General features: G+C 40.5%; 2 protein-coding genes across 3 annotated transcripts in view; one reads left to right on the top strand and one right to left on the bottom strand.

The window, feature by feature from the left end:
* The window catches only part of SCN2A (sodium voltage-gated channel alpha subunit 2), a 140,284-nt gene extending 128,891 nt beyond the window's left edge, over nt 1-11,393 (bottom strand). Inside the window, 1 exon segment of the mRNA XM_030579479.1 lies at nt 11,209-11,393. The gene's annotated coding sequence lies outside the window, so the exon portion shown is untranslated.
* LOC115659409 (sodium channel protein type 3 subunit alpha) overlaps nt 1-25,096 on the top strand; it is a 964,414-nt gene that overhangs the window by 812,038 nt on the left and 127,280 nt on the right. The window lies entirely within an intron of this gene.

Raw genomic sequence — 25,096 nt, forward strand, 5'->3', positions numbered from 1 at the left:
CTCAGAGCTGAGCAGGACTTTTCTTGTAATTGCAGCTCTGGACTGCTGCCGGTCATCATTCTGGGTCTTGGCACCTGAACTAAGAGAGAGAAGGTTTCCTCTCTTTTCTTCTCAATGACCCTCCCCCGCCCCCTTGCTGGCACCTAGAGCATGGAAGAGGAAGCCATGTGATTCAAAAGCAGAGGAGACAAGGGCTAGACCTGGAGTGGGGATCAGATTGCAGCAAAAGACTGGGTGAGGATAAGGACACAAAACTGGGACTGGAAACTAGCAGGGGGGGGCATGGGGACAGGGGTTGGGGTGGGAGGAGACTGGGAGCTGCAGGGAGTGGAGGATTCATAGGTTTTTACCATTAGATCACCTAGTCTGCCCTCATAGAAGACATGGACTGGCCAGATAAGGAGATGGTGAGCAAGCAAGGGAAACAACGTGTGGAGGGGGAATGGGAGACAGTGCAGGGGTTGGGGGGAAATGGAGATCAGATGAGGAGCCAGAAAGGAAGACTGGGCAAAGAGATTAGGATAAAGAGCCAAGACCAGGAGGAGATTGGGACTGGGAGAGACAAGAGATGGGGAACATAGCTGCTGCAGAAAAAGAAGCAGATCAGATGAGGAGCCAGAAAGGGAGTGGCGATTGGGACTGGCTGGGTAAGGAGACTGGGATTGAGAGTGGGCTGCAGTTAGGAAGACTGGAACCGGAAGAAAGGGCACAGTTTGGAGGGAATGGGGCTGAAGGGGCCAAGGTTAGTTGGAGCAGGCAGAAGAGTCTGTAATATTAGAGCACACTCTCCTCCAGAACCCATGATTTCTGACTCGCACCATTCCTCTGCTGTCAGCAAATATCTGAAACCCATTGGTAAAGTGTCTCATCCCCTTTCAGTGCTGGTCTACATAGAGGATGATAACCTACTACTGTTATCAGTTACTCAGATAGAGCAAATGTCACAGATCTGTGCAGTGAATCCAAAGCTTCCAACTCTGATGACCCATGTGGGTGTCATTATGATGCCACATAATGGAATTTCTGTTCTTTCAGTTTGCTTTTTTAAAAACCTAAGAAACTAGACACATGTACACATAGGATGGATCTGCTCTGGAAATGAATCAGGGTATTGTCTGTAGGACCCTTACCTCATTTGTTGCAGAAGTTAGAAAGTTTGCTGGGAATGATGCAAGGGATTGCAGGAAGAGAAAGGAGGTTCTCATGATTAAAGCTGGTGCATGTTGTCCTGGAGAAATGGATTCTCTTCCTGCTTCTGCCACATAATTCCTGTGTGCTGTGGGTTAGTAACTTAAACCAAACTTTTCAGAGATGGTCATTAATTGTGTGTTCCTCATTTTCTTGGTGCCTGATTGAGGTTACATAGGCAACTTTAATTCTGGTATTTCCTAACTTTCGAGTGTATGATCTTGCAACCTTAATTTTTCTTTTAATGTAGTTTCTTTGTGTGTAATATTTATCTAACACTTTATATCTCCAAAGCTCTTTATTAAAAACTAGCCAGTTAATTCTCAAAGCACACTGCTTGGTATCAATACCCAAGTGGGAAATGGAACCACTCAGAAGGTGTATGATTGGCCCAAAGACCCACAATGGCAGAGCTAGGATCAGAACTCAGGAATTCCTGATGTACTGCTGCTTATGGTATTAATTTTTTACAATGGCAAACTACTAAACCCTGAGCACCTGTACATTAGTGTGGTCAGGCCTGTCAAGTGAACATTTCAAAATGTCACTTTGTGAGACAGAATACAGGCTCAAAATTCTCTACTTTTTAACCTAAAATTATAGATTAGGCCAAACACCGTGAAAACAGTCCCTGGTGCTATACTGAGAAAACCTGGAGCTATGGCATCACAACAGACTATTTTGCTCCCTTGGAAAAGCAGGTTTCACCAGGGCTCCCTTGTGACTTGACCAGCATGTTTGTTTCACTGGGTAATGAAAAGATCAGTAAGATGCACAGTATTAAGAAGCATTAAGCAGATCTCTGTTGTGTTTGGGCTTTTTATCTGAAAGAAAATTGAGTAGTTAATTGGCCCACAATTAAATAGAAATGCCATTTAAAAAAAATTGCAACAGCTGGCCAGGCCAGCTTCCACTTGCATTATACATTGCTGTGATGACTTAAAACTTCATAATAGAGAGCAATTAATTGGGAGCATTGTGAGCAGCATAAAACAGGTTTATAGCTCAAGTATCCTAGTGCATACGGGAGACATGGGCGGCTGAGGGAGGGCAGAAAGGTGATTATCACTATTTCATTGAGAAAACTAGCTAGAGCTTGGGGGTAGCAAAATGTTATCCAAAGGAGAATGAGTCTGCTGTAAACAGGAGTCACAGCTGTGCTGACTGACTGGGGTCTGAGAGTCCTACTATGTGAATAAATTCCCAGTCGGCTTTAAATTGTGTGCTTAGCTGCTTTTATATTTTAAGACTAAGATTTAATACAGTAATACATTTTAAATACTTTTGAACATATTAATATATAAATTTGCAGGTTATTGAATTTAACAAGAACTCTTTTTCTAAGTGCTAACAGGTCAGGATTCTTGTCATCTCAAGCTCAAGAATGGAACAGGAATGGACTGCGGGAGAGTGGCATGATACGAACACACCTACAGTAGCACCCTTGGGGGGCCACCAAACAAAACATGGGAGCTGGAATTTTTCCACCATTGTAGCCCTAATTTTGGACAGGCTGGTATTTTGTTCAGTTTCACAGCAACTAAAAAAAAAAATAAAAAAAATAAGGGAATTAAATTTGTAGTCTGACAACCATTAAAGTATCACTTTAAACCCACAAGTTAAAGGAAATTGACCGTTCAGAATCATCTGCCAAAATCTAGTCCAAACAAAGCGCAATTGCACCCACTATGATTTGGCGATCTGGGGCTAGATCTACTGATTTCAAGGTAGTAATGTCAATTTACACTTGCTGAGAATCTGGCCTTTGCATCTTAACTGTAAGTTTCCTTTCTTTTGGCATTCCGTTTTACTCAATTGTGCCTAACCCTGTGCAAAGCAAGGGAGTGGAGGCAAGAAGCCTCCCCGGAGGCTCAGTCCCCTCCACACTAGCCAGCAAAACTGGCCCCTTTTAGAGGGAAAACACATTCCCCTATCATCCCTCTTTCACAATATCTCCCGGAGGCACTGTGCTGTCCTGCTGTGCACCACTGCCAGGAGCAACACACTGCTGCACTATCAACAACGTTCAACTGTAGCTATAAACCAAATAGAACTTTTAATATTTTGTTAACACAGCCCTCTTATCCCCCTTTCCTGTCTTATCAACTGAATTTCTGTTCTTTCTAATCTTTTACAGATTTTACACACCATTGCACTTCTTCCTCCCTCTCATACTCCCCTGCACTGGATTACTCTCCCCTTTTTGTATTTCCTTTTCCATGTTCTGATCCTTTTTTGTCTCTCTTTTTCTTTGATTCCCGCCCTATTTATTCTTCATTTTCTCTTTCTCTTTTATCATGCTTTCTGAGTGAAGTATTCAGTATCTGTCAGAGCCCTAAATACCTCCCCATCTCTCCCATGGTTTTCATACCAGCATCCTCAAGTTTCTGCATCACATCCACCATCTTTTTCACAAATGACAGGATGTGATTCTCATGAGAATGTGTGAACTCCTAATCTTTAATGTGCAAGAGATAACTTGGCTGAGAAAGGCACAATAGCCTCTCCTCCAAGTCTGGGTGTGTTCCCAGCCTCTGCCAACTCAGGGATCACAATATCAGCCTCAATTTGCATCCAACTCTTCCACATAGAATTAGAGATCGTCACCTTTATGCCTTCAAGCAAGCTCACATATTTAATTTTTTTTCTGATGCCTACTTCCCCACTCTAAACTCTAGGGTACAGATGTGGGGACATGCATGAAAGCCCCCAAAGCTTATTTCTACCAGCTTAGGTTAAAACATGGTATGCTGCCACTACCAAGTGATTTAACAAGAAACAGGGAAAGGATCACTTGGAGTTCCTCTTCCCCCAAAATATCCCCCCAAGCCCTTACACTCCTTTCCCTGGGGAGGCTTGAGAATAATATCCTAACCAATTGGTTACAAAGTGATCAAAGACCCAAATCCCTGGGTCTTTGGACAATGGATAAATCAGTCAGGTTCTTAAAAGGATTTTATTAAAAAGAAAATGTAAATATTATCTCTGTAAAAATCAGGATTGAAAATAACTTTACAGAGTAATCAGATTCAGAGAGCTCAGAGGAACTCCCTCTAGCTTTAGTTTCAAATTTATAACAAAACAGGTATACCTCCCTCTAGCAAAGGTAAAATTCACAAGTTGAGAAAACAAAGATAAACTAATACGCCTTGCCTGGCTGTTACTTACAAGTCTGAAATATGAGAGACTTGTTCAGAAGATTTGGAGAACATGGACTGATGTCCAGTCCCTCTTAGTTCCAAGAGCGAACACCACCAAAACAAAGAGCACAAACAAAAGCCTTCCCCCCACCAAGATTTGAAAGTATTTTGTCCCCTTATTGGTCCTTTGGGTCAGGTGTCAGCCAGGTAACCTGAGTTTCTTAACCCTTTACAGGTAAAAGGATTTTGGTGCCTCTGGCCAGGAGAGATTTTATAGTATTGTATACAGGAGGGTTGTTACCCTTCCGTTTGTAGTTATGACACTACAGGTGAAGTAGAGTAACAGATTGCCACTGTATCATTGCTGACGTGCCTTCGCTTTGGCTTAGAGAACCAAGGCTTTGCTTCAGATAATCAGAAATAATCTAATTCATAAAATATACAGTTGGAAAAAGTACAAGTAAGATCTCATTACAGTCACAAATGTTGTGTATGCTCTTGGAGGCCTCTGAATGTTACATTGAAAAATTCCTTACTCTGTTGAACACTTGGGTAGTGGTAGTAGTGACCTTCTGAATTCCTAGAACAATGTGGGTGCTACTTCAATAGCATAATATGCCTAAAACATTTTGGGAGTTTGGAAATATTACTACTAATAATAAAATAAAATTTGATGGCAGCAATATCAGGACCAAAGTCAATTAATGTTTTGCCTGATCAGATACTTCAGAATCAGGCCCAGAGTTAATGAAGCTCAGTAACTTAAGTGATGTAAGTAAACAAGAATAAGAGTGTGCCTAATTAAAACATACAAAATGGCTAGGAAATAACTTTTTTATTTCAGACTTTGAAAAGAGTATCACAAACAATTAAACTTTAAAAAACTGATAAGAGCAGAGAACACTGGTCATTGCCTCTCTGGAGTTGCAAAAGTAAAACTATAGTCACTCTGTCCTTACCTTACCTCATTGTGTGTAGGTACTTGAAAACAGAATACCTTTTGGTCTGTGATCTTACCAAGTACAAAGAGGTGAGTTTAGGGCAGATTTTATTTACTTTTGACAGTTTTTGTCAGACCCTTAGTTTCAGAATGAGGCATTTGTATTCGTCACTAAGCAAAAACTACATTAAGAGTCAAATATGCTCAACATTATGAAATTGCACTGAGGGGGCCAAAAGAAATGGTGTAGAAATCCTCTTATATACAGTACATGCACACACACCCACACAGATATCTCTGCCTCACAATGAAGGCTCGGTCATGTAAGATACTCAGCATTTCACAAGATTAAGTCCTAGAAGTGGAGTGCAGCTTCCGTATTGGCCAGTGCTCATTGACTTGAGGGGATACTGTTATCTGGCTGGAGGCACAGTTACGTCTCCAGTCTGCTATCTTAAACATGGAGATCAGCAGCACATGTCAGTGTAACATGGAGTATACTGCACCCACTCCAAGGATTACAGAGCAACCTCTCCAATGTGCATATCCCAGGAGCTCACTGGAGAATTCTTCCTGAGGTCTCCAGCCACAGTATGGCTCCTCCATACTGCCCTCCAATCCACCTCCAGGATGTAGGGCAGAATCTTATCCTTAACTATCATTAACCAAGTAACTAACAACTGCAATATAATTTGAATTTCACTTTATCCTTCCAATCGCAACCAAGATAAAACCACTAAAACATTGTCTTAAATATAACAAAGTTTAAAAATCAATTGGCTTTGAAGATGTCACCATGACAGTGTGATGATCCACAACAGGAGTAGCAGAATCAGCCTTCTGATTAGAATGTACAGGAAATCTAAAAGTTTCTAACCTATTGCGAAAGTCAATTCCATATATATTTAAAACAACTTTGAAACTTTCTGATTTCCAGTACTTTCTGGGGAAAGTCAGTCCTCTCATTTGTACTTTTCATTTGCTGGTAACTATCAGTCAACTGTCTGTTTTCACTAAGACACTCCATTAAGAACTCAGAAACCAGACATTATAGAAAAACCTACCAAAGTTTCATAGACAATAGATTAATTGAATGCAGATACTTAAACTGTGACAGGCATTTCTGAAATCTCTTTTCAAAATTTCATTTTTTAAATTTATGGTAAGTGGGTGGAGCTGACAGAAATACCTGTAGTTAGGGCTGCCTAACACTTTTCACTATAAGGCTGTTTTAGTTGCATATAACTTTGCCAGATTTTAACGGCTGGAGATGAAATTTTCCATGTTTGATATCTGCTTCAGGTTGAAACACTTTGGAAAATTTCATTAAAAATGGTTCAGCCATTTCTGAAAATAAAGTTAGAGAAGAATATTTTTGAGGAGCCAATGCAATATTGCCAACTCTCATGATTTTGTCATGAATCTGCAATGGTATTTACTATTCTTTCTTTCACCTTCAGCTCCTGGAATCATATAATAACATGAGAATCTCAGCTTTCACATTTTTTGAGGAAGTAAATTTTTAGTTTTCATGGCTGCGAAGAAAAGCTTGTAAACATCATCCAAATATAACCTACAGATTCAAAAATCAAAAGGCAAATAAAAGGAACCTGAAATGAATTAATATTTCAAAAAGCATAATGATTTTTAAGACAATGATTTGAGTCCTGAGTAATGATTTTTGAATGCTTGGAGTTGGCAATGCTGCAGTGTTAAAATAATTCTTAAAATGATTTCACTGAGAAGCTCTAGTGCAGGGGTAGGCAACCTATGGCACGGGTGCCGAAGGCGTCACATGAGCTGATTTTCAGTGACACTCACACTGCCTGGATCCTGGCCACTGGTCTGGGGGGCTGTGCATTTTAATTTAGTTTTAAATGAAGCTTCTTAAACATTTTAAAAACCTTATTTACTTTACATACAACAATAGTTTAGTTATATATTATAGACTTATAGAAAGAGACCTTCTAAAAATGTTAAAATGTATTACTGGCACGCAAAACCTTAAATCAGAGTGAATAAATGAAGACTCGGCACACCACTTCTGAAAGGTTGCCGACCCCTGCTCTAGTGCCTCTATACTTTGGAGCAGAAACTTGATATTTGGCAGAGGGTGTTCTGGAGTCAGAGAAGTGCATTTTGCTGTCTCTGTGAAAATCCACTTAAGTTTGGCCGGCTTATAAGCCTCTACAACATTTTTTACACATGCTCAATATAGGCTTGATAGAGACTTTCAGTAAACATTTCCAAAGATTTCATCTGCAGTGAATATGTTCCAGCCTATTCCATCAGGGCTTAGCAGCACTGTCATCCCAATTGCTCTTCCTGGCTACCAGGGACTGCTGTGACACTTAGCAGTAGAACTGAAAGCAGAACGATTGTCTTTCCTGCCTTGTGAATGCTCCTATTGCTGACACCTAGACAGCACAGAGGACAAGGAGGAAGCAGCCTGATACAAAAGAATCAGGGGACAATGACAGGCTGTGAAAGAAATAGGAAAAAGGGAACAGATGCAGGTTGGGAGACAACAGAAGCAGAGGTAGACAGGAATAAGCTAGAGGGGAAGGCTGATATTCAATATTTCTTTTTATCTTCCCCATTTCATGTGCGGCCTCAGGCCTTATTTACTGCATACACTCCAAAACCAGCACTTAATACAGAATTATGTTTCAGCATGGATTTTCCTATGGCTCTTATTGCTGTCGTATCTAGTGATTCAAAAACTAATGAATTTATCTTCACAACACCACTGTGAAGGAAGGTAGATTGTTCCCATTTTACAGATGTGGAACAGAGGCGCAGAGAGATTAAAGCCAAAATTGTCAAAAATGTCTACTAAACTTGAGTGCCCAACTTGAAATGCTTGATTTTTCAGAGTACTTAGCATTAGATAGTGCTTATCTAGTACACATAAAGCTCCCATTGACGTCAGTTGTAGTTGGAAGTGCTCAGCACTTCTGCAAACCAGGTTTCAAGAGTCTCAAGGTATACACCAGGAAATGAAAAAAACACAATTAGTGACTACCTGTGAAATGTTTGGTTTAAATGACTTGCCCCATATCACAAAAGAACTTCAGGACAGAGGCAGGGATGGAATCTAATTATCTAGGTGGCATTCAGTTACCTTAAACAGAGACTATCCTTTCTCTAGACATTGCTCACTTTCCAGTTTATGCAAAAATAAGACAACAGAGCTCCTATAGAAAACAGACCCATACTCTACACAACCCTGATTTCATTCTCAGAGCAACATCCATCCTGTGCCCTGAATGAGATAGGAATCTTGTGGGGGGAAAGTATGTGAGCATGTAATTATACATGGACAACCTTAATTATGATATTTTTTAAATTTTGAGTGCTTGGCTTTGCAACATTAATGTTCTTTTACCTTAGTTTTTTGTATATAATGCATTCTTAATTAATAAATATTTACTTAGTTATTTATGGGCTAAATCTGTTAGCCTGCAGAAAGGCAATGGAAAAACAAAAAACTCAGTTCCACTGCACAAAGAGTCTCAGCAATGCAGAAATCATGGGAGGCACTGTGTTTTCCCTGCTTACACACAGCAATCTTTATATGAAGTGAGCATGGTATTCCATGGTAGCAGTCCATACCCTTCCATACTGTAGTGTTTTGGATCATTCATGCCGATACTGTAGTTTTCTTTTTTAAGAAGGCAGTTCTCTCAATATCACTAGGCAGAGGGTTTAGGGGTTGTGACCTGTGGATCTGTCACTAATGCAGGTCCACTGGTTAAAACCTCTAGAGAAGGGGCAGGTGCCACAGACAGTACTGCAGTTCTGAGGCTACAGCAGCAGCTGCAGAGCAGCTTTTCTGTGATGGGAAGAACTAGACATTTATATGGATAATGAGAACATCCTAAATTATATTTGATGGGATGAACATACCTTGTAAGGGATATAAGTCCTCACACTTCCAGGCAAAAGTCAACCACTATCTGGTGCGGGTTGGGAGGAAACTTCCCCTATGGTTATCTTATTTCATAACTGTGCACTATACCTTGAACCTTCTTCTGAAACACTTGGTACTGGCCACTGGCAGAGACCACTGCTTTGATCCTCTATGGCTATGATTTCATTTCTCACAGTCGTCATGGATGTCTGACGTGCACAGCCAGTTTACTCAGAATGTGAACGGCTTTGGAGCTAGGATTTGCCCTGAAGGTTCACAACTGGAATTTTCATTGAAAGATCAAACCTCAGGTAGCCACAGTTCCATCTGTTCTGCTAGGTAACTTCTATTTAATAATACTAAGTTCAGTTTAAAAAAAAGATATTGTCTTTGTGAGAACAGGTATAATTTTAAAGCAAAAATACTGTGGCTCCAATTTAGCAAGATACTTAAGCATGTGCCTAATTTTAAGCATGTGAATAATCTCATTGATTCAGAATTATTCACATGCTTAAAGTTAGGCACATGCTTAAGTACCTTGCTTAATTAGGGTCTATAGGCATAAGGGGCCATCATCCTTAATAGAAGCCAAATCTATTTTATCATAATACATTCATCACGGAAGAAAATTGCAGCTCAGCTAGGTACAATGATTTCACCTGCTCCCCAATTCCACCCTTACCATCTCATGAAGACAGCAGTAATTTCCCTTTATCCACTACTATAGCCCATCAATACACACATACACACAAATCAGCAGTGCTCAGGAAAACACAAGCAGTAAATCAACATGCACTGAGAGCAAGAGCATATCTGAAACCACTTTACATTTCATATATGTCAGAGAATTTTTTTAGGCCAAGGTTGCTTCTAGCCCAAAAATCCTTATTGATAAATTCTTCCTGCTATGATAATGCGGACAAAGTCTACCTCTATATAGGCACAGGAAAGCATGAATAATGGCTTTTCTACATCCCTCCCTGTGAAAGGAAGCAAGGTATTTTCAAATTAATCAGATCCTCTCATTTCTCACGCTTAGGCTTCAAGTCCTTCTTCCGATCTCTGGCTGTGTATGCCAGTGCTTTTCTCCAGTGCTTTCCCTGGCTAAAGAAACCTTTTTTGTAGTCAGGAAAAGGTAAGGAAAAATAAAAAACAAGAATTGAAGAGACAATTCATGGAGCTGCATGAGCTCTCCACCCCCTGAGTCATTCTGCTGTCTCTCACAGTCTGTGATATTAAAGTATCACAGTATGATTAAGTATCACAGTATGATTAAAAATAATAAAGAAAAAAATCATGTTTGTGCCTCAAACAATACAGAATGGAATTTTTAAAATAAAAATTTAGCCTTCAGATATAAAGCAATTCACATTACTTGTCTTACGTGAAGACTGAAACCATGTAAAATTGTATTTAATTATAAGTATCTTCCATTCTGTCTTCAGTAAGGGAGAGGCTAGTTCTATTTATTTATTTATTTATGGGGATAAAAACCCAACAAATCTCCAATACCTTCCAAGAGAAGGAATTTAGGATATAAAGCAAAGTGTCTGTCTGAAGATGGTATATAAAGCTTGGCAATCTCACTGTCTTGTTAATATGCTTTAACATTTCACTCCAATTTTCATTTTGCATAAAGCATCAATATAACCTTCAGGGAAGAAATATAACACTTATAGATGACAACAGCAGCAGCAACAACAACAAAATACTACCACTGTGATGAAAATAAAAAAAATAAGAATTGATTCTAAACAAAATTACAAAATATACCTGGATTCTAAAGAATATAAGGCCAATGAAACCCAAAGGATACCAAAATAATTTATTGCTAGACTCAGATGTAATTTTGGTGAAAAACTAGTATGAAAATGTAATTTGGCTTAAAAGATGGCATTGTATTATCTGTTCCTCTTGTTGCATCTAATATTAATTGCAGACTAGGTGTGGCAGCATGAAAGAACATTAGCATAAATGGGCTGAGACATATTGTATGATACCTTTAATGAAATATTCTGTTGTCTTACCTGATAAAAAGAGAATTACAAAGCATAGCATAATATACATCCATATACTTGTAGATGATCAGGCTCCTTCTGCTGCCGTAGTTCAGGTTCCTCAGCAAAGAAGCTTGTAACTCTTATATTTATATTAGCTTCATGGAAAGAAAAAAAACCCCAACAACAAAGAAACCTCTGCAGTATTCTGTCTCCTCTGCCCTAGCTTCCTGTTATGAGATTCACTCTATGGTCCCCAACATCTATCAGCAAACTGATGGGGGGAAGGGGTGTATTGATAGAGGTGGAGGGGTGGGGAGGAAAAAAAGATAATGTTAAAAAAAAAAAGACAGCATATTACGTGACGGCGCCACCTACTGGCAGAGAGAATTAGATCATCTAGCTTTTCTAACACCCTTATGGTCAGAACTGCAAATTATCTTACAAAATCGGATATGATCACTATTTAGCCTACAACCACGTTGATCTAAAAGAAGACAATATGAACTATTGAATCTGACCACTAAATATTTAGTAAAGAGTGAGGTGGGGCATAAAATTGCTGCACAGAGACTTATAGTTTTCTGATTTTATATTAATAAACTTGTTTGACACAAGTTTTGATTTTGTTGGATCCATATATTATGAATTGCAAGAAAACTCAGGGCACTATAACATCTTCCATGTGTTATATACCAACATGTGGCCTCTTTACATATAAAATTATCATCCTCTTCTCCTAAAAATGACAATGTTAAAGATTGCTTTTTGGCCATACAATGCCTTCAGCCTTGGTTTGGATCTGAATGACCTAAAATACATACAAATTAATGATTTGGAGAACATGGTTTCTTATGTAAAGGGTAGATGCTTGGGTTTGGGGCAATGAGCATAACATCACACAGGAGGAAGGAATTAAAGAAGTGTAAAACCTACTTTTGTGTTTCCCTAATTTTGGCAAGCCTCTATATAATTTTGGTCTCCATTGTAAATTAATCCATTAGAGGTATAAATACCAGGGAGGGAGAGGAGTTATTTAAGTTAGGCACCAGTGTGGATAGAAGAACATATGGATATAAACTGGCCATCAGCAAGTTTACTCTTGAAATTAGAGGAAGGTTTTTAACCATCAGAGGAGTGAAGTTCTGGAACAGCCTTCCAAGGGGAGCACTGGGGGCAAAAAACTTAACCGAGCTTGATAAGTTTATGGAGGGGATGGTATGATGAGACTGCCTATAATGTCATGTAGCAGGAAATATCTCCAATGGCAGGTGATGGGGCACTAGACAGGGAGGGCTCTGAGCTACCACAGAATATTCTTTCCCAGGTGTTTGGCTAGTGGATCTTGCCCATTCCTGGCCATTGGGAGCTGCGGGGGGCCATGCCTGCAGATGGTCAGTGTAAACAAACTGTCTCGCGGCCCACCAGTAGATTACCCTGATGAGCCACCACTGCTTTAAATCATGATTTGAGAGCTTCAGTAACTCAGCCAGAGGCTATGGGTCTATTACAAGAGTGAGTGGGTGAGGTTCTTTGGCCTGCAGTGTGCAGGAGATAGGACTAGGTGATCATGATGGTCCCTTCTGACCTTAAATTATGCTGACTGCCAGTGGCCCCAAGACTGATATGGCTGCCCCAGCCACACTCTGTTTTGCTCTTGTCATGATCTTTATGTCAACAACAGACAGTGTGTAATAGGAGTCACTTTGTTACTGGAGGATCCCCTATAGCAGGGTGATTCATTCATGACTGGTTACATGTATAGTATGGACTGCTCTGGCAGCATGGTATAAAGTGGCCACACTCCAGAGTAGACTCTAGAATAAAATATCTGGAGTACAAGTGCAGGATGAAAGTTTAAAATATTTCCCGGTGTCACAGAAAACAATGTATTGCTCCATGGAAAAACCCGTAATTATGGAAACTCAAATTAGTTTCCAAAAAATGGACATAAGACTGTTTCTTCCAGAAACAGAGAGAGATTCTTTGTGAGAACAGGAAAAGCAGCTAACTTCTGGGCTGCCAGTCATGAAGTAGGGAAGAGAAATAATTTTAACTGTCTATATGGACTCTACCATGAAAGATTAACCTTTAGCAACTGCAGTATAACATTTGTGCCGCACTGGCTTTGTCTTGATGTTTTATTTAATTTAATTATTGTTTTATGTTTCCTTTCTCAGTATGGCAGGATCAAATGACAATTTTCAATGTTCTCTCTTCATTTGATGTAGGACCTATTTCTCCACAGCCTTGGTTATGTAGCCATTTATACCTGTGCAAAATATAAAATGTTACCATTCAGAATTGTTAGTGATTTGCACTTTTCTTTTCTATATAGGTTCCAGTATTGTCTTCAGGACCGTAGTATCTGTGAGCTTTCCAATACTGCATCAGTGTGACTAATCTCTGTCACACGTGGCTCATTCTTTGTCTCAGCCTTTCCCCAAAGGGAGAAGTATGTGTGTAGTGTAGTGTTTTATTTTGGTAGGTTTTGACTTTATTTTAAGTTGAAATGTGTTTATGTTAGAGACATCAAGGTTGAAGACATTCATCTTGCACTGGGAGCAGAAGATGGTGAGGTTTGTGATGGCTCACTCCACAGTCTCAGCCTGACCCCTGTGAAAGCTCTGTCTCCTGCACTCCTGGTAGAAATTTCTTTTCTGCCTGTGAAGTGGAATTGCTAACCACAAACCTCATCCCAAAGATTTAGGTGATCCATTAGATACGATGGGCTCAGGCCATTGAGCACTCTGGGAAGGCAGTGTAACACGAGGAGGTCAGGGTGATGTGCTTGTGGTAGTCCATGTTGCTGAGGAGACACACTGCAGTTTGCGTTCACCCTCTATAAGACTAAATGACATTAGGAGGTGAAGGAAGTGGAGAACCAGGCCCATTGTGTTCCTCCATATGCTAGTATGTCTTCATGTTATTCTGGTATTGGCCACTGTTGTGTGCTTGGAAGTATCAAGGACATGATCTGTCACAAAGACCAAGCCTTCCCTCACGTCAGGCCAATGTACATTGTTACTCCAATTATTGTAGCAGATTCCTCATGTACTAATTTTTGTAACTGCCTACATGCTTATATATTTTAGGGTAATTTGGTTGTGACATCCCTTGCTATAATAAATAAATATTATTTGTAGTTTGAGAGAAAAGCAAAATTACAAAAGTAGGCTATACATATAATATATGGATATTTTGTAACCAACTTAATCATGCCTTTATATTTTGTCTGTGATTTTTAGATGAAAAAGTTTGTTTTAGCTTGTATGAGTGTCAGAAAGAGGCAATAATGCAATTTTTTCCAGAAAAAAATCACACCATTCATTTCCATTAATTAATGTTCATTATTAATCTGTAGATCATATGAATTCAGTTGGGTGTTGAAGATGGATCTACAAGAGAGCAGATTCTGCTTTATTTTACAAGCCTTGATTCTTGTAAATATTCCGTCTGAAAATGAACATTAACGATCTAGTTCACAAGCCTTGCAACTAGTTTTTGTCTAAACAAAAACTACAGGAGAAAACCCTGAGCCAAATCCACCGCAAGCATTGCAATTCAGTTCTGCCATTCGGCATCCTCTGCAGCTGTGCTGGCTTACAAATATCTCCAAGTCTTTGGGCCTAATCAGCACGGCCAAGAGGGGGCTATGATTCTTAGGCAAACCTCTGCCTCCTTATTTTTTTCTGACTAGGTGTACACATTGAAGGTTCAGGAACAATGATTGCCCTCTTCAGATGTCGTTTTGGAATGTGAGAACAATGTGCACTAGTATATCAAATGATCTAGAGGTCAGTGACCCTAGAAAGCCCGACATCAACATAGCCACTCTCTTTGAAACCAGACTAGCTGACAAAGGTGTTGTAGGAGCAGTAGGGATCTGTATGCATGTATAACCTGTATGCTCAAAAGGTCTGCTACACCTCCCGCTCCCCGTTTTTGTCTCCTCTCCCTCTTTGAATACCTGTGAAGTGGCTTCCCCCCTCCCACTTCCTCCTGGAATGCTTGTGGGATGAATGGGCTGCTTGAGCAGCTGGAATATCAGAAGAGCTCCCAGGTAGACATGGTGTCTGGCACTCTGATTAGGCAGCGATCACACGTCCAATGCATGGACACTGCATGGACACTGTCCGAGGTGGAGTATGAACAACCAAATGCGGCCAAGTCATTTCTAGTCACAGGCCATGAGGAGCAGGTCCTTAAAAGGGGAAGGGGCCATGTGCTCAGGAGTGCACTCACAAGGTTGTACCTCCCATGAAGGCCCTTCGTCCGGACTGCCTGGCCTGTGGTTCATTAGTTTGCATTCCATTGTGCCTCGGGAAGACTTACCTTCATTGCACCATTCATCAGTGCACTGTGGAACACTTACCTTGAAGGATCCTGACATCTCCAGTGCCGTGCCTGTCCTGGGAGCATGACTATGTGAGTGTGACCTCCTCCCCTCTTCTTTTGAGCTTAGCTATCAGTATAATAAAGGTGCTGCTTTCTGCTAAACTCTGGTGGGTCATTAGTCCTCCCTAAGCTTACTAGCTGGCCCAATTTCGGGTAACAACAGGCACTCTACATGAGATGCATTATAACTATTTTCTGGCACAGAAGCGGCAACAAGACTTCTGCAAACATGAGGTAGGTTTTGCAGTCAAAAACTCATTAGTGGCTGTGGTCACATATCCAAGTGCAGCATCAGAATGCAACATGTCACTAAGAATATTTAGTACAGGTGGCTTTGCCAGCATAAGTACATATGCCTAAACATTTTCCTCCATCTCTGGAGAGAAGTGATTGACTGCCCTGGTCACCCAAAAATACTGTTGTGGAGGGTCACATGACCACTCTTGTGGCTTCCCTTTGCTTCCCCATCAGAACGTCATCTTTTTTTTCAGGGAAGCAAAGAAATCTGCGGGGGACATAAATTCTGTACATGCCAATGGTGCATAATTCCCCCAGGAGTAATAAGCAAACAGATGCAAAGCTGGGTGGAATAGACAACTGGTGCTGGTGGGAGACATACATTAAAGGAGAGGACACGTGATGTCCCCATGTGTCTCCTCCCCACCCCACCCCCAGCCTGGGCCCCCTGTGCTCTCCCCACCCCAGGTTACCTCAGGGGGGAGGAGCTCTGTCTTCCTGCTGTGCTGGATCCCTGCCATCCCCCCCCAACACGTTTGGCTGCTTTCCCTAGCAGCCAGGCCTGGGCGGGGAGTGGGATGGAGCTGCTCCTGGCTGCTGCTCTGCGCAGCATAGCCAGTGTCTTGGGAGAGAGCCTGGCTAGGGAGGGGGACAGCGGCAGCCTGCTTCCTGTCCAAACTTGGCTTCTGGGGACGGGGGCCAAGCATGACATGGGGGCAGGGAAGGGGAGGCTCTGGCTCACTCCGGCTGACTCGGCTGCTGTCCTTGCAAGCTGAGCCTGGGCTCTCCCAGGCAGCTGCTGCGCTGCACTGGACAATCTCCCATCGGCCAGAAGAGGACCTGATCCTGTCCCTCCTGCTCTTGTCCCGGGCTGGCTGCGGGGTGGGAGGGGGCGCCACTAGATCCTGCATGCCCCCCCCCGATGTGTTGCCTAGCTGACGAGCTTACTGGAAAATAAGCTGCAAAATTAATGGAGGCTAGATGAGCCAATTAACCTAGCAGATTAAACATTGAGAGGAAAGCCATGATCAGAAGAACAGGCTCACCTGTGCAGGAAAAGGTGGGGCCTGCATAAAGCCAGTTAGTTGGCTACAGACAGCAATCGCTACTAGGAAAGGTTGTAGGGAAGAAGGATGCAGTCACTTCCTGAATGGAGGGAGTTAGGAGGCTGGCAGACCCAGAGAGGGGGGAAGCCAGATAGGTAGGAAGAAGAGCAGGGAAACAGAAGCAAGAGGCAAGATGGTACAGAGACCTTGGCAGCTTGTTATAGGGACCCTAGACTGGACCCCAGTTAGAGGATAGGCCTGGGTTCCGCTAGCAGCCACTAGAAAATGGCAAGGGCATTGGAGATGCCAGCCAGACAGCAGGTCTGGAAAGACTGAATATTTTGGAAGGGGGAGGACTTTAGTCACAGCGAGGAAGCTGTAGACCCAGGAGTGAGTGGGACAACAGAGTGAGACAAGATGGGTGAATACGACACCAGAGGGAGAGTGGAGGATGGCCAGCAGGAGGTGCTGCTCGCAGTGAGTGGACCCTGTGACTGTACCCCAGAAGGTGGAAACATGCTGAGTGACTGGGCCAGAGGGCTGAGTCATGAACAGGAGGCAGCAGCTGTTGGAGCAAGAGAGGGGGCACAGATGGCAAAAGAGACAGTGTGTGCAAGGAGTGCAACTGCAGGAAGGGTCATCAGCTCTCCCCACCCCCTGAGCTAATCTCCAGCATGGCCAGGAGGGGACGCCACCTGTTGTGAGTAGAGTGCCCCATCACTCTAAAAGAAGACAATGACTAAGGCACAAAGTGTGTTAACTGAACAGAAATGTTAACAGCTAGCACAATGCTAGAAGTTGTGCACAAGTTCTGCTATCTAGGATCAGTTGCATCAGATAAGCTAGTCATCTACAGATAAGTTAATTCTAGCATCATAAAGGCAGCCACCACATTTGGCCAGCTGACCAAGCATGTGTGGGATAACAGAAAACTGACATTTAAGACCAAGATATGAGCCTATCAAACATGTATTTTGAGCACACTGCTGTCTGGTGGCAAGATCTGGACCACCTACAGCAGGCACGAGAGAAGGCTAAACCCTTCCACATCTGCTGTTAGAATATTTAATATTCTAAATATTAAGTAGGAAACCAAAGTTCCTGAAAATGAAATACTTGAAAAAGCAAAATCATCAAGTCTAATCACTATTCTCAGACTCAGATGCCTCCATTGGCTTGCACCAGATGGACAATGGATGTATTCAAAAGGATGTCCTATATGGATAACTTGCAGAATCTCCAAGGCCACTGGTCAAACTAGGCTCAGGTTTAAGGACATTTGCAAGAGGGACTTGAAAACTTCCAATATTGACAATGCAAGCTGGGAAGATGCATCTAAAATTGGATGGGTGTATTGCACCATGGTGTCAAAGAAGCTGAAGAGAGATAGTTGAGATTGTGGAGAGAAAAGAGGAAAGTATAGCAGGCCTCAAATGCTAGTAGTACACCAGCTTCATCTTCTGACCCTGTGCTTTATGCATGCATTATCTACGAGAAAGGATATCACTTGAGAATTGGACTTTTTAGTCACTTGCGATGCTGCAGCATGACATAGTAACTGAACTGCTTTGGTGGTTGCACTGTCGTCTTTGGAGATGGACATTTGCCACTGAATTCTGCAGCACATATATACATGAGGCATTCCATGAACACCCAGGAGACCATGCCTGTGATGAAGATAGCAGAAAAAGGCTATTTCTTCATCCCTACTATTTACATGAACAGAAAACTGTAAAGTGTAAGAATTCTTTAAGTTGGCAGACTACAGATTTCACTTTCCTTCTTTGTTACATAAATAAGTAGTACAGTCATCACCCTGAAATGCAGTTCAGGAAGTGTTTTTTTGCTATTGTTAAATTTATAAAAGAGGGAAAAGTTATAATGAGTATGTGTATGACAACTAAGACAGGAAACTATAAAGATAATTTTGTCCAGCATTCTTGAGACATCTTATAACTATATAATGTTTCACCATTAAAGAAGTCTAAAAATGATATCCTTGCAGTCTTCTGGAATTAATTTTTATGGCTGCATCTAAACAAAAGCAGAGTTCATTTTATCTTTACTAGTTTACTTCCTTATTTATAATTGCTGTCCTTGGTGCTGAACTACAGCTCTGCCTGCACAGAGCACTTTTCATTGAAAAAATGCTTTCAAGTACATTGTGTTTCTCACAAAGTACAATTTTTCTACAGGTCTAGATAGCTAAACTAGAATGAATAAATCCTCTAGCTGCTAATAACATGGGCCTAAAGCATCAGTCTTGAATGTCTAAATTCTAATTAAGTCAGTTATTGATTGCGGTTTTCACAAAATAATCACTTTCACACAAGCTATATTTCATTGAAATCTATAATAGTGATTCAATACCAATCTGGGCTATTGTACAAAGTGGGTGAAAAGCTACCAGCTTTCTTTGAATCCAGCAATAAGATGACAAGTTTAATCAATTCTTAAAAACTTAACAGAAGTTAGAGATGGAAGAGACTCACTGAAGATGCATTAATTTATAAATTAATGTATTTATTGAAATGGGAACAGTAGGAAAATTTCTATTATAGTCTTTTTCTCTTGCCCATTTCTGAAATTTTCACTTTAGTTGAAGTTTTCCAGCATTGGTCTCTGCCTAAATGCAAACCACAGATCTGGTCCATGTTCTGACTGCTTTATACCAATCAAATGATGCAAATCTTCAAGTTGGATTTATGGCTGCTTTGTGTCAATGTAGTGATCCAAGGCTGACAGAATGTATCAGTGACTTTGGCACAAATATTTTTGCAAAGTTTGAACAAAACTATTTTAGCTGTTTTGTGAGTGTGATGAGAGTAAGTAAAATATATACCACTTTCTTCTAAAAAAGAATGCAAAAATTACGGCAGTATTTGCTTTAATCCATCCCTATACAGCAAAGCCCTTAAGTGCTGAAGTCATGTTGAAGTGTTTGTCTACATGTGGAATGCCCTCCTTTCTTGGTCCACCACACCTCATTTAAACCCATCCTGAAAACTCAACTCTTACCCAAAGCCCACAATAAGTGAGTCAATAATTGTTTCACATATTTAAAAACAAAACTGGACCACCACACACAAGCCTAAGCTGAGTAACTGCATTATTGAAATTCTGTAAGCCTCATCCTTCTGCGCACTTTCCTGCTCTTTGTCACTTGCATTCATATCACAGATTAAATTTACGGTGGACTCTCTTTCAGGAGAGAATCACGTTTGTGTTCTGTGAAGAGCATGATACAATTTTGAAAACTACAAAACGACATAATAAAAACACAGGTAACTTCCACAAATATGCAGTCTCTTTTAAACTTTACATCTGTGCAACAATTTCATAATGGCTACATACTTTCTAAGTTACAACAACCAGATAATGTAAAAAAATAAAACCAACACAGTTCTGCTAGAAGGATAGAGGCAAAAGGCATTGTGATAGCTTTGAGAATTTTACTAAAATTTGTTAGCTAATACAAATCTAATAATGCTCTCCCCAGAACACCTGCAAGCAACTGGGTTTCATTCATGATTTAATTTACCAGATTAATAGTAATCACTGTTTGGATGAAAATAAATGTCCTTTGAACAAATGATTTTCTGATTCCTCTTGGTTAAGTGTCTTGAATTTGGGATAGCTAGAAGAATCTTTCTGCTCATTCAAGCATGCTGGTAGAACTAGTTTACGCTAGAAATATATCTTTGCATCTCAGAGCATGGCTAACAGTCATCTACATAGAAAATAATCTATTAAATCATGCAAAAACATTTACCCAAAAGAGATGGAGAAAAGAATGTAAATGTTACTAAATGCAATATACTGGGATTTATGGGAGGGTGTCCATATGAATTGAGCAGAGACAAAACATCAGCTGATGAAAGAGGAGTGTAACTTAATGGAATAACTCATAAGAAAAAACCTCCAAAACAAAACCATGGTTCCACTTAGCAAAGTCTTCTCCTGAAGGCATGGTGTTTATAACAAACTAACACAGCTAACATATTAACACAAGAGTAAACCAAAAATTCCCTAATTTGGGATCTGCCCTAGTCCTATGATTCTGCATGTGCAGCTCTATCTTCCCAAAGGCATTCTCCTTGTTCTGTTTTCCAAACAGACAAATGAATCTTCAATAGTTGAAGCTAGACAAATTCAAACTGGAAATAGTGAAAATGAACAGTGAGGTAGTTAACCATTGATACAATTTACCAAAGGAAAATGTATCTATACTTACCCAAAAATCTCCTTTCTTCATACAATAAGGTTCACAGATCTGCTGCAATGGCACTCCAGCCTGTCTGCAGTGTGAAGGCAGAACCAGACCAGTCAGTCACTGGCAGCAGGGGAATGCTCTCAAAGTTCCCACCAATTTTTTTCCCTCCACAGTGATTGATGGCTCAAGTGGATCTGCCTGTTGCAGAGCTTTTCTGAGGGAAATGCCAGATTGTATTTAAAATATTTTGACTAACAATTCAGTTCAACATCCCAGAGCGGAGCTTGATTTTGGGGAGGATTATCCCAAGCTCCTCTTCCCCTTCTGAGGCATCTGTGGTGGCTGCTGCCCTCTGGTCTAAAGAGGGGGGTGGGAGGCTGAGAAAAGCCAGAGGCAAAAGGAAAGGTCTCCGTTTTCTGCTCCCTCCTCTTACTGAGTGTCTCACTGGGGAGTTTATCTGGCTCTGCAGGCTATACAGTGCCCTGACAGTCCTGTCTAGGTTGGGGTCACCTAAGCTGTCTTTCCTGGGCAGGAAAGGAGCCAGGAAAGGATTTAAGAGACTGGTTCTCTTAAGCAATATGCAGCCTAGGCCATATGGGGTTCACCCCCACCCCACTCCCTCTGGCAGGAAAGAGGTAAGCAGGATTGGGGAAGATCTAGCAATCTACCCTTCCTCTTCTCCATGCAGGGAGCAAAGCCAGAAGGGTAGCATGCCAGATGGATGATCATGGCAAAGTCCCTATATCCCACACCCGCAGTGGAAATTATGCTGGTGGTCTCTGCTACATGTCAGCTATCACAACTTTTTTTTAAAAAATTACTCTTCCCTGGTACCAAAAATAGTTGTTTCTGGTGTGTATTAGCCTATGTCCAAGTTTACAACAGAGTGGCCAGTATTTCACTTCAACCTTAAGACAAAATGGGAGGAAAAAAAAAGTCTGTGTTGATTAGAAAATATTCCACGCAGTACCTTTTCTTTAATCAGATACATGGTATTTTCGAAATACAAAAGTCAGTCACTCCATTCTTGGCTATCCAATGCTTGAATTGTTGATGACACTTTTAGTTTCCTTGTCATGCTGATGCAGGGAATATAGAAGCAAAAAAAGATGGTGTCAATTTGCTGAAAAATCCCCTTGTTGCTTCTCTCTTCAGAATGGAAACTCCTACCTTGCCCAGCAACAGCAGATTGTATTTGCTTCTACTTAGACTTCCATGATGGATCAACAGTACATACTAGTGCCAGTCTTGTCTCATATGCACTGTACAAATAGTTTGATTCTGTCCTTACAGGTCAAGGTGGGCTAGACAATCAAGCCCATACATCACACATGTATTTCAGTGCCAGAGCTAAAAATGCCCTTTATTTTTAAGATGCTATTTTAAAGATGCATCTTTGTGTTCTGGAGTTTTAACACTTTTAGCTACTCATCTGCTTCTATACCTTTCTTTCTTACAATGCAGGGCCATTAAGTATGCATTAATGTTTCTCATGAAAAAGCTACTCATGACAATTAACATTTTCTATATCCATATTATTCACGGCTAAAGGCAAGCCAGGGAAAGGTCATTTTTCTTTTATGAGACAAGAGGTGATTAGTAGTGTTTGACTATTCATTCTGTCTCTTTTCGACAAGCACTTATGCAAGATTTAATGGTAAAGATACTATTTTCTGTTAAGATAACTGTTAGAAATTTCTATGCATCTCACAGCATGGCTAATAGAAACGAGCTCTGCAAGCATGCTTGAGTGAGCAGAGCAGTTCTTTTTTTTAGCCATCCCAACTTTAAGATACTTTACAAATAAATTGTAACTTGAGGTCTGCTTAACAAAACATCTCCATCCAAGTGATGATTACTGTTAATCTGATCAATTAAACTGCATGATTCAGTGGTAATAAATGGAATGGAAGCGTATGAATGGAACCTATTTATTTATAAGTGTCCTCAGAGAGGATGATTAGATTCTGTGACTAGCTCTGAGAGCACTATTGCACTTGCTGCTATTGCACTGTTTGCCTCATTTGTTAATTTCTTAAAATCTTTATCTGTCTTAAACGATATAATATGTTGCAAATGGTTTGCTTGCTGTTTGTGTCTATTTGTCTGCCTTGTGTTTTAGATGGTAAATTCTTTGGGACATGGACTGTCTTCTATTCAACATTTGTACAGTGCCTAGCACAACAGGGTGCATGCTATGAAAATATAAAGACCAATGATAGGCCTTGGCTACACTGGCGCTTAATGTGCCAGTGTAGCCAAGGACTATGACTTCCATCTCCACAGTACCAGTGACTAACACTAATGAATGTACCCTCACAGTATACCTTGAAAGTACTATCATTCCCATTTCACACATGAAGAACGGAAGCACATGATTTGCCCTAAGTCACACAAGAAGTCTGTAGGAGAGCAATGAATTGAACCCAGCTTTTCTGAGTCATGGTCCAGTGCCTGACCATACGACCATCCCTCCTCCCAGTTTTCCTTATTAACCAGATAAAATGTCTAATCCATTTTTGGACTCCTATTATAAACTCTTGGCCTTAGTGAGATCTAGCAATGAGTTCTACAGGTAAATTATAAGTTGCACAAAAAAGTGTTTCCTCTGATCAATTTTAAATTTGTCACCTTTTGAAACGCTATTATGGTATTCCTAAATAGACTTCAAGTTGGATAATGAGAATATCTAGTTGGATTAAGCAGGAATAAAAATTAAAAGGGATATAAATCTTATGCTTCAGGCCATAAGCTAACCATTAACTGAAAGGGATTAGAAAGAACCTTCTTCTGTGGACAGGTTATTCCATAATTGTCTATCACTGCATTTCTTCCAGTACTGAAGCATCTGATACTGGTCACATATAATGGGGTGCACTCACCACTCTGGCACCTCCCGCTGGCTGTTCTGGGAATTTTGTATCTCCACTATAAGCAGAATAACTCAGCATTCTCAGATGTCATGATGAATAATGATTACTTTAGCTTATGGTTCCAGAAGGGGTTCAAAGGAATCTGATACATTTACATTTTATTTTGTGAAATAGGACAAAGAAGATACAGATTTCTCCTACTACAAAGTCTCATTAAATTCTCATGAAATGTGGTTAACATGGGAGCAACTGGATTGTAAAAAGGATCAGTATTACTGGGTGCACAGAATAGGCCAATTAAAGTAAAAGCTGAAGACTAGGCTGACATGACCTAGGGCTTATGGGTGGCTCTTATTTAAGTTTTCTACTGTTGCCGTCTTTCTGATAACTAAATGAACATAGGGAAATATCATTAGGCATCCGCAGTATTCTGAGGGAGAATGAGGCAATTAGAACATACAGTTCAAATTCTATAGTTTTATTGCTGTTATTCTATGCTACCTGAATAAGTGTACAGTCTGAATCTAGAGTTCAGCACTTAAGCATGCTGTTTTTAGTTTAATTAAAGTCTGAGCCTGATTCTTACTCTTTTCTAGTGAAAACCCAGGGTAACCCCACTTTACTCCATAGAATTACACTGTGACTGATATCAGAATTAGGCCACTCATCTCTCGATAGCATTTCTATATAAGGACAGTAAGGTTCTAGCTGGTATTTAATAACACAATTGCTGAAATAATTTTGGATTATTTTAAAAGTTGACCATTAGTAAAAGTAAAGAGTACTGCTAGCCTAAATACACAACAATATTGTGATATTTATACTGTATATATCTTGAAGGATGTAACTTTTCAGACACCATGTTCAGTGACCAATTAAGTTATATTAGCAGGCTGGGGTTTGAGGTTCCTATTAAATCCTTACACTTTTAAATTATTGTAATATTTACTGATGTTTGGATTACTATTACAGAAGGGTATGAGAAGGGGATATATTTTATTGCCTTTTTTTTTTTTACCCCCAAAAGGTCTGTTGCAATCATGTTATAGCCCTTAGCAGTCTGCTAAATTTCTGATTTACCTTCTCCCCAGAACTCGAAGGTTCTGCATGCCCAGCCTCCAATTTCCTGACTGAGGAAGAGTGGTTGAATT

The sequence above is a fragment of the Gopherus evgoodei genome, chromosome 11, assembly GCF_007399415.2.
Source record: "Gopherus evgoodei ecotype Sinaloan lineage chromosome 11, rGopEvg1_v1.p, whole genome shotgun sequence".
In the NCBI taxonomy this organism is placed as follows: Eukaryota; Metazoa; Chordata; order Testudines; family Testudinidae; genus Gopherus; species Gopherus evgoodei.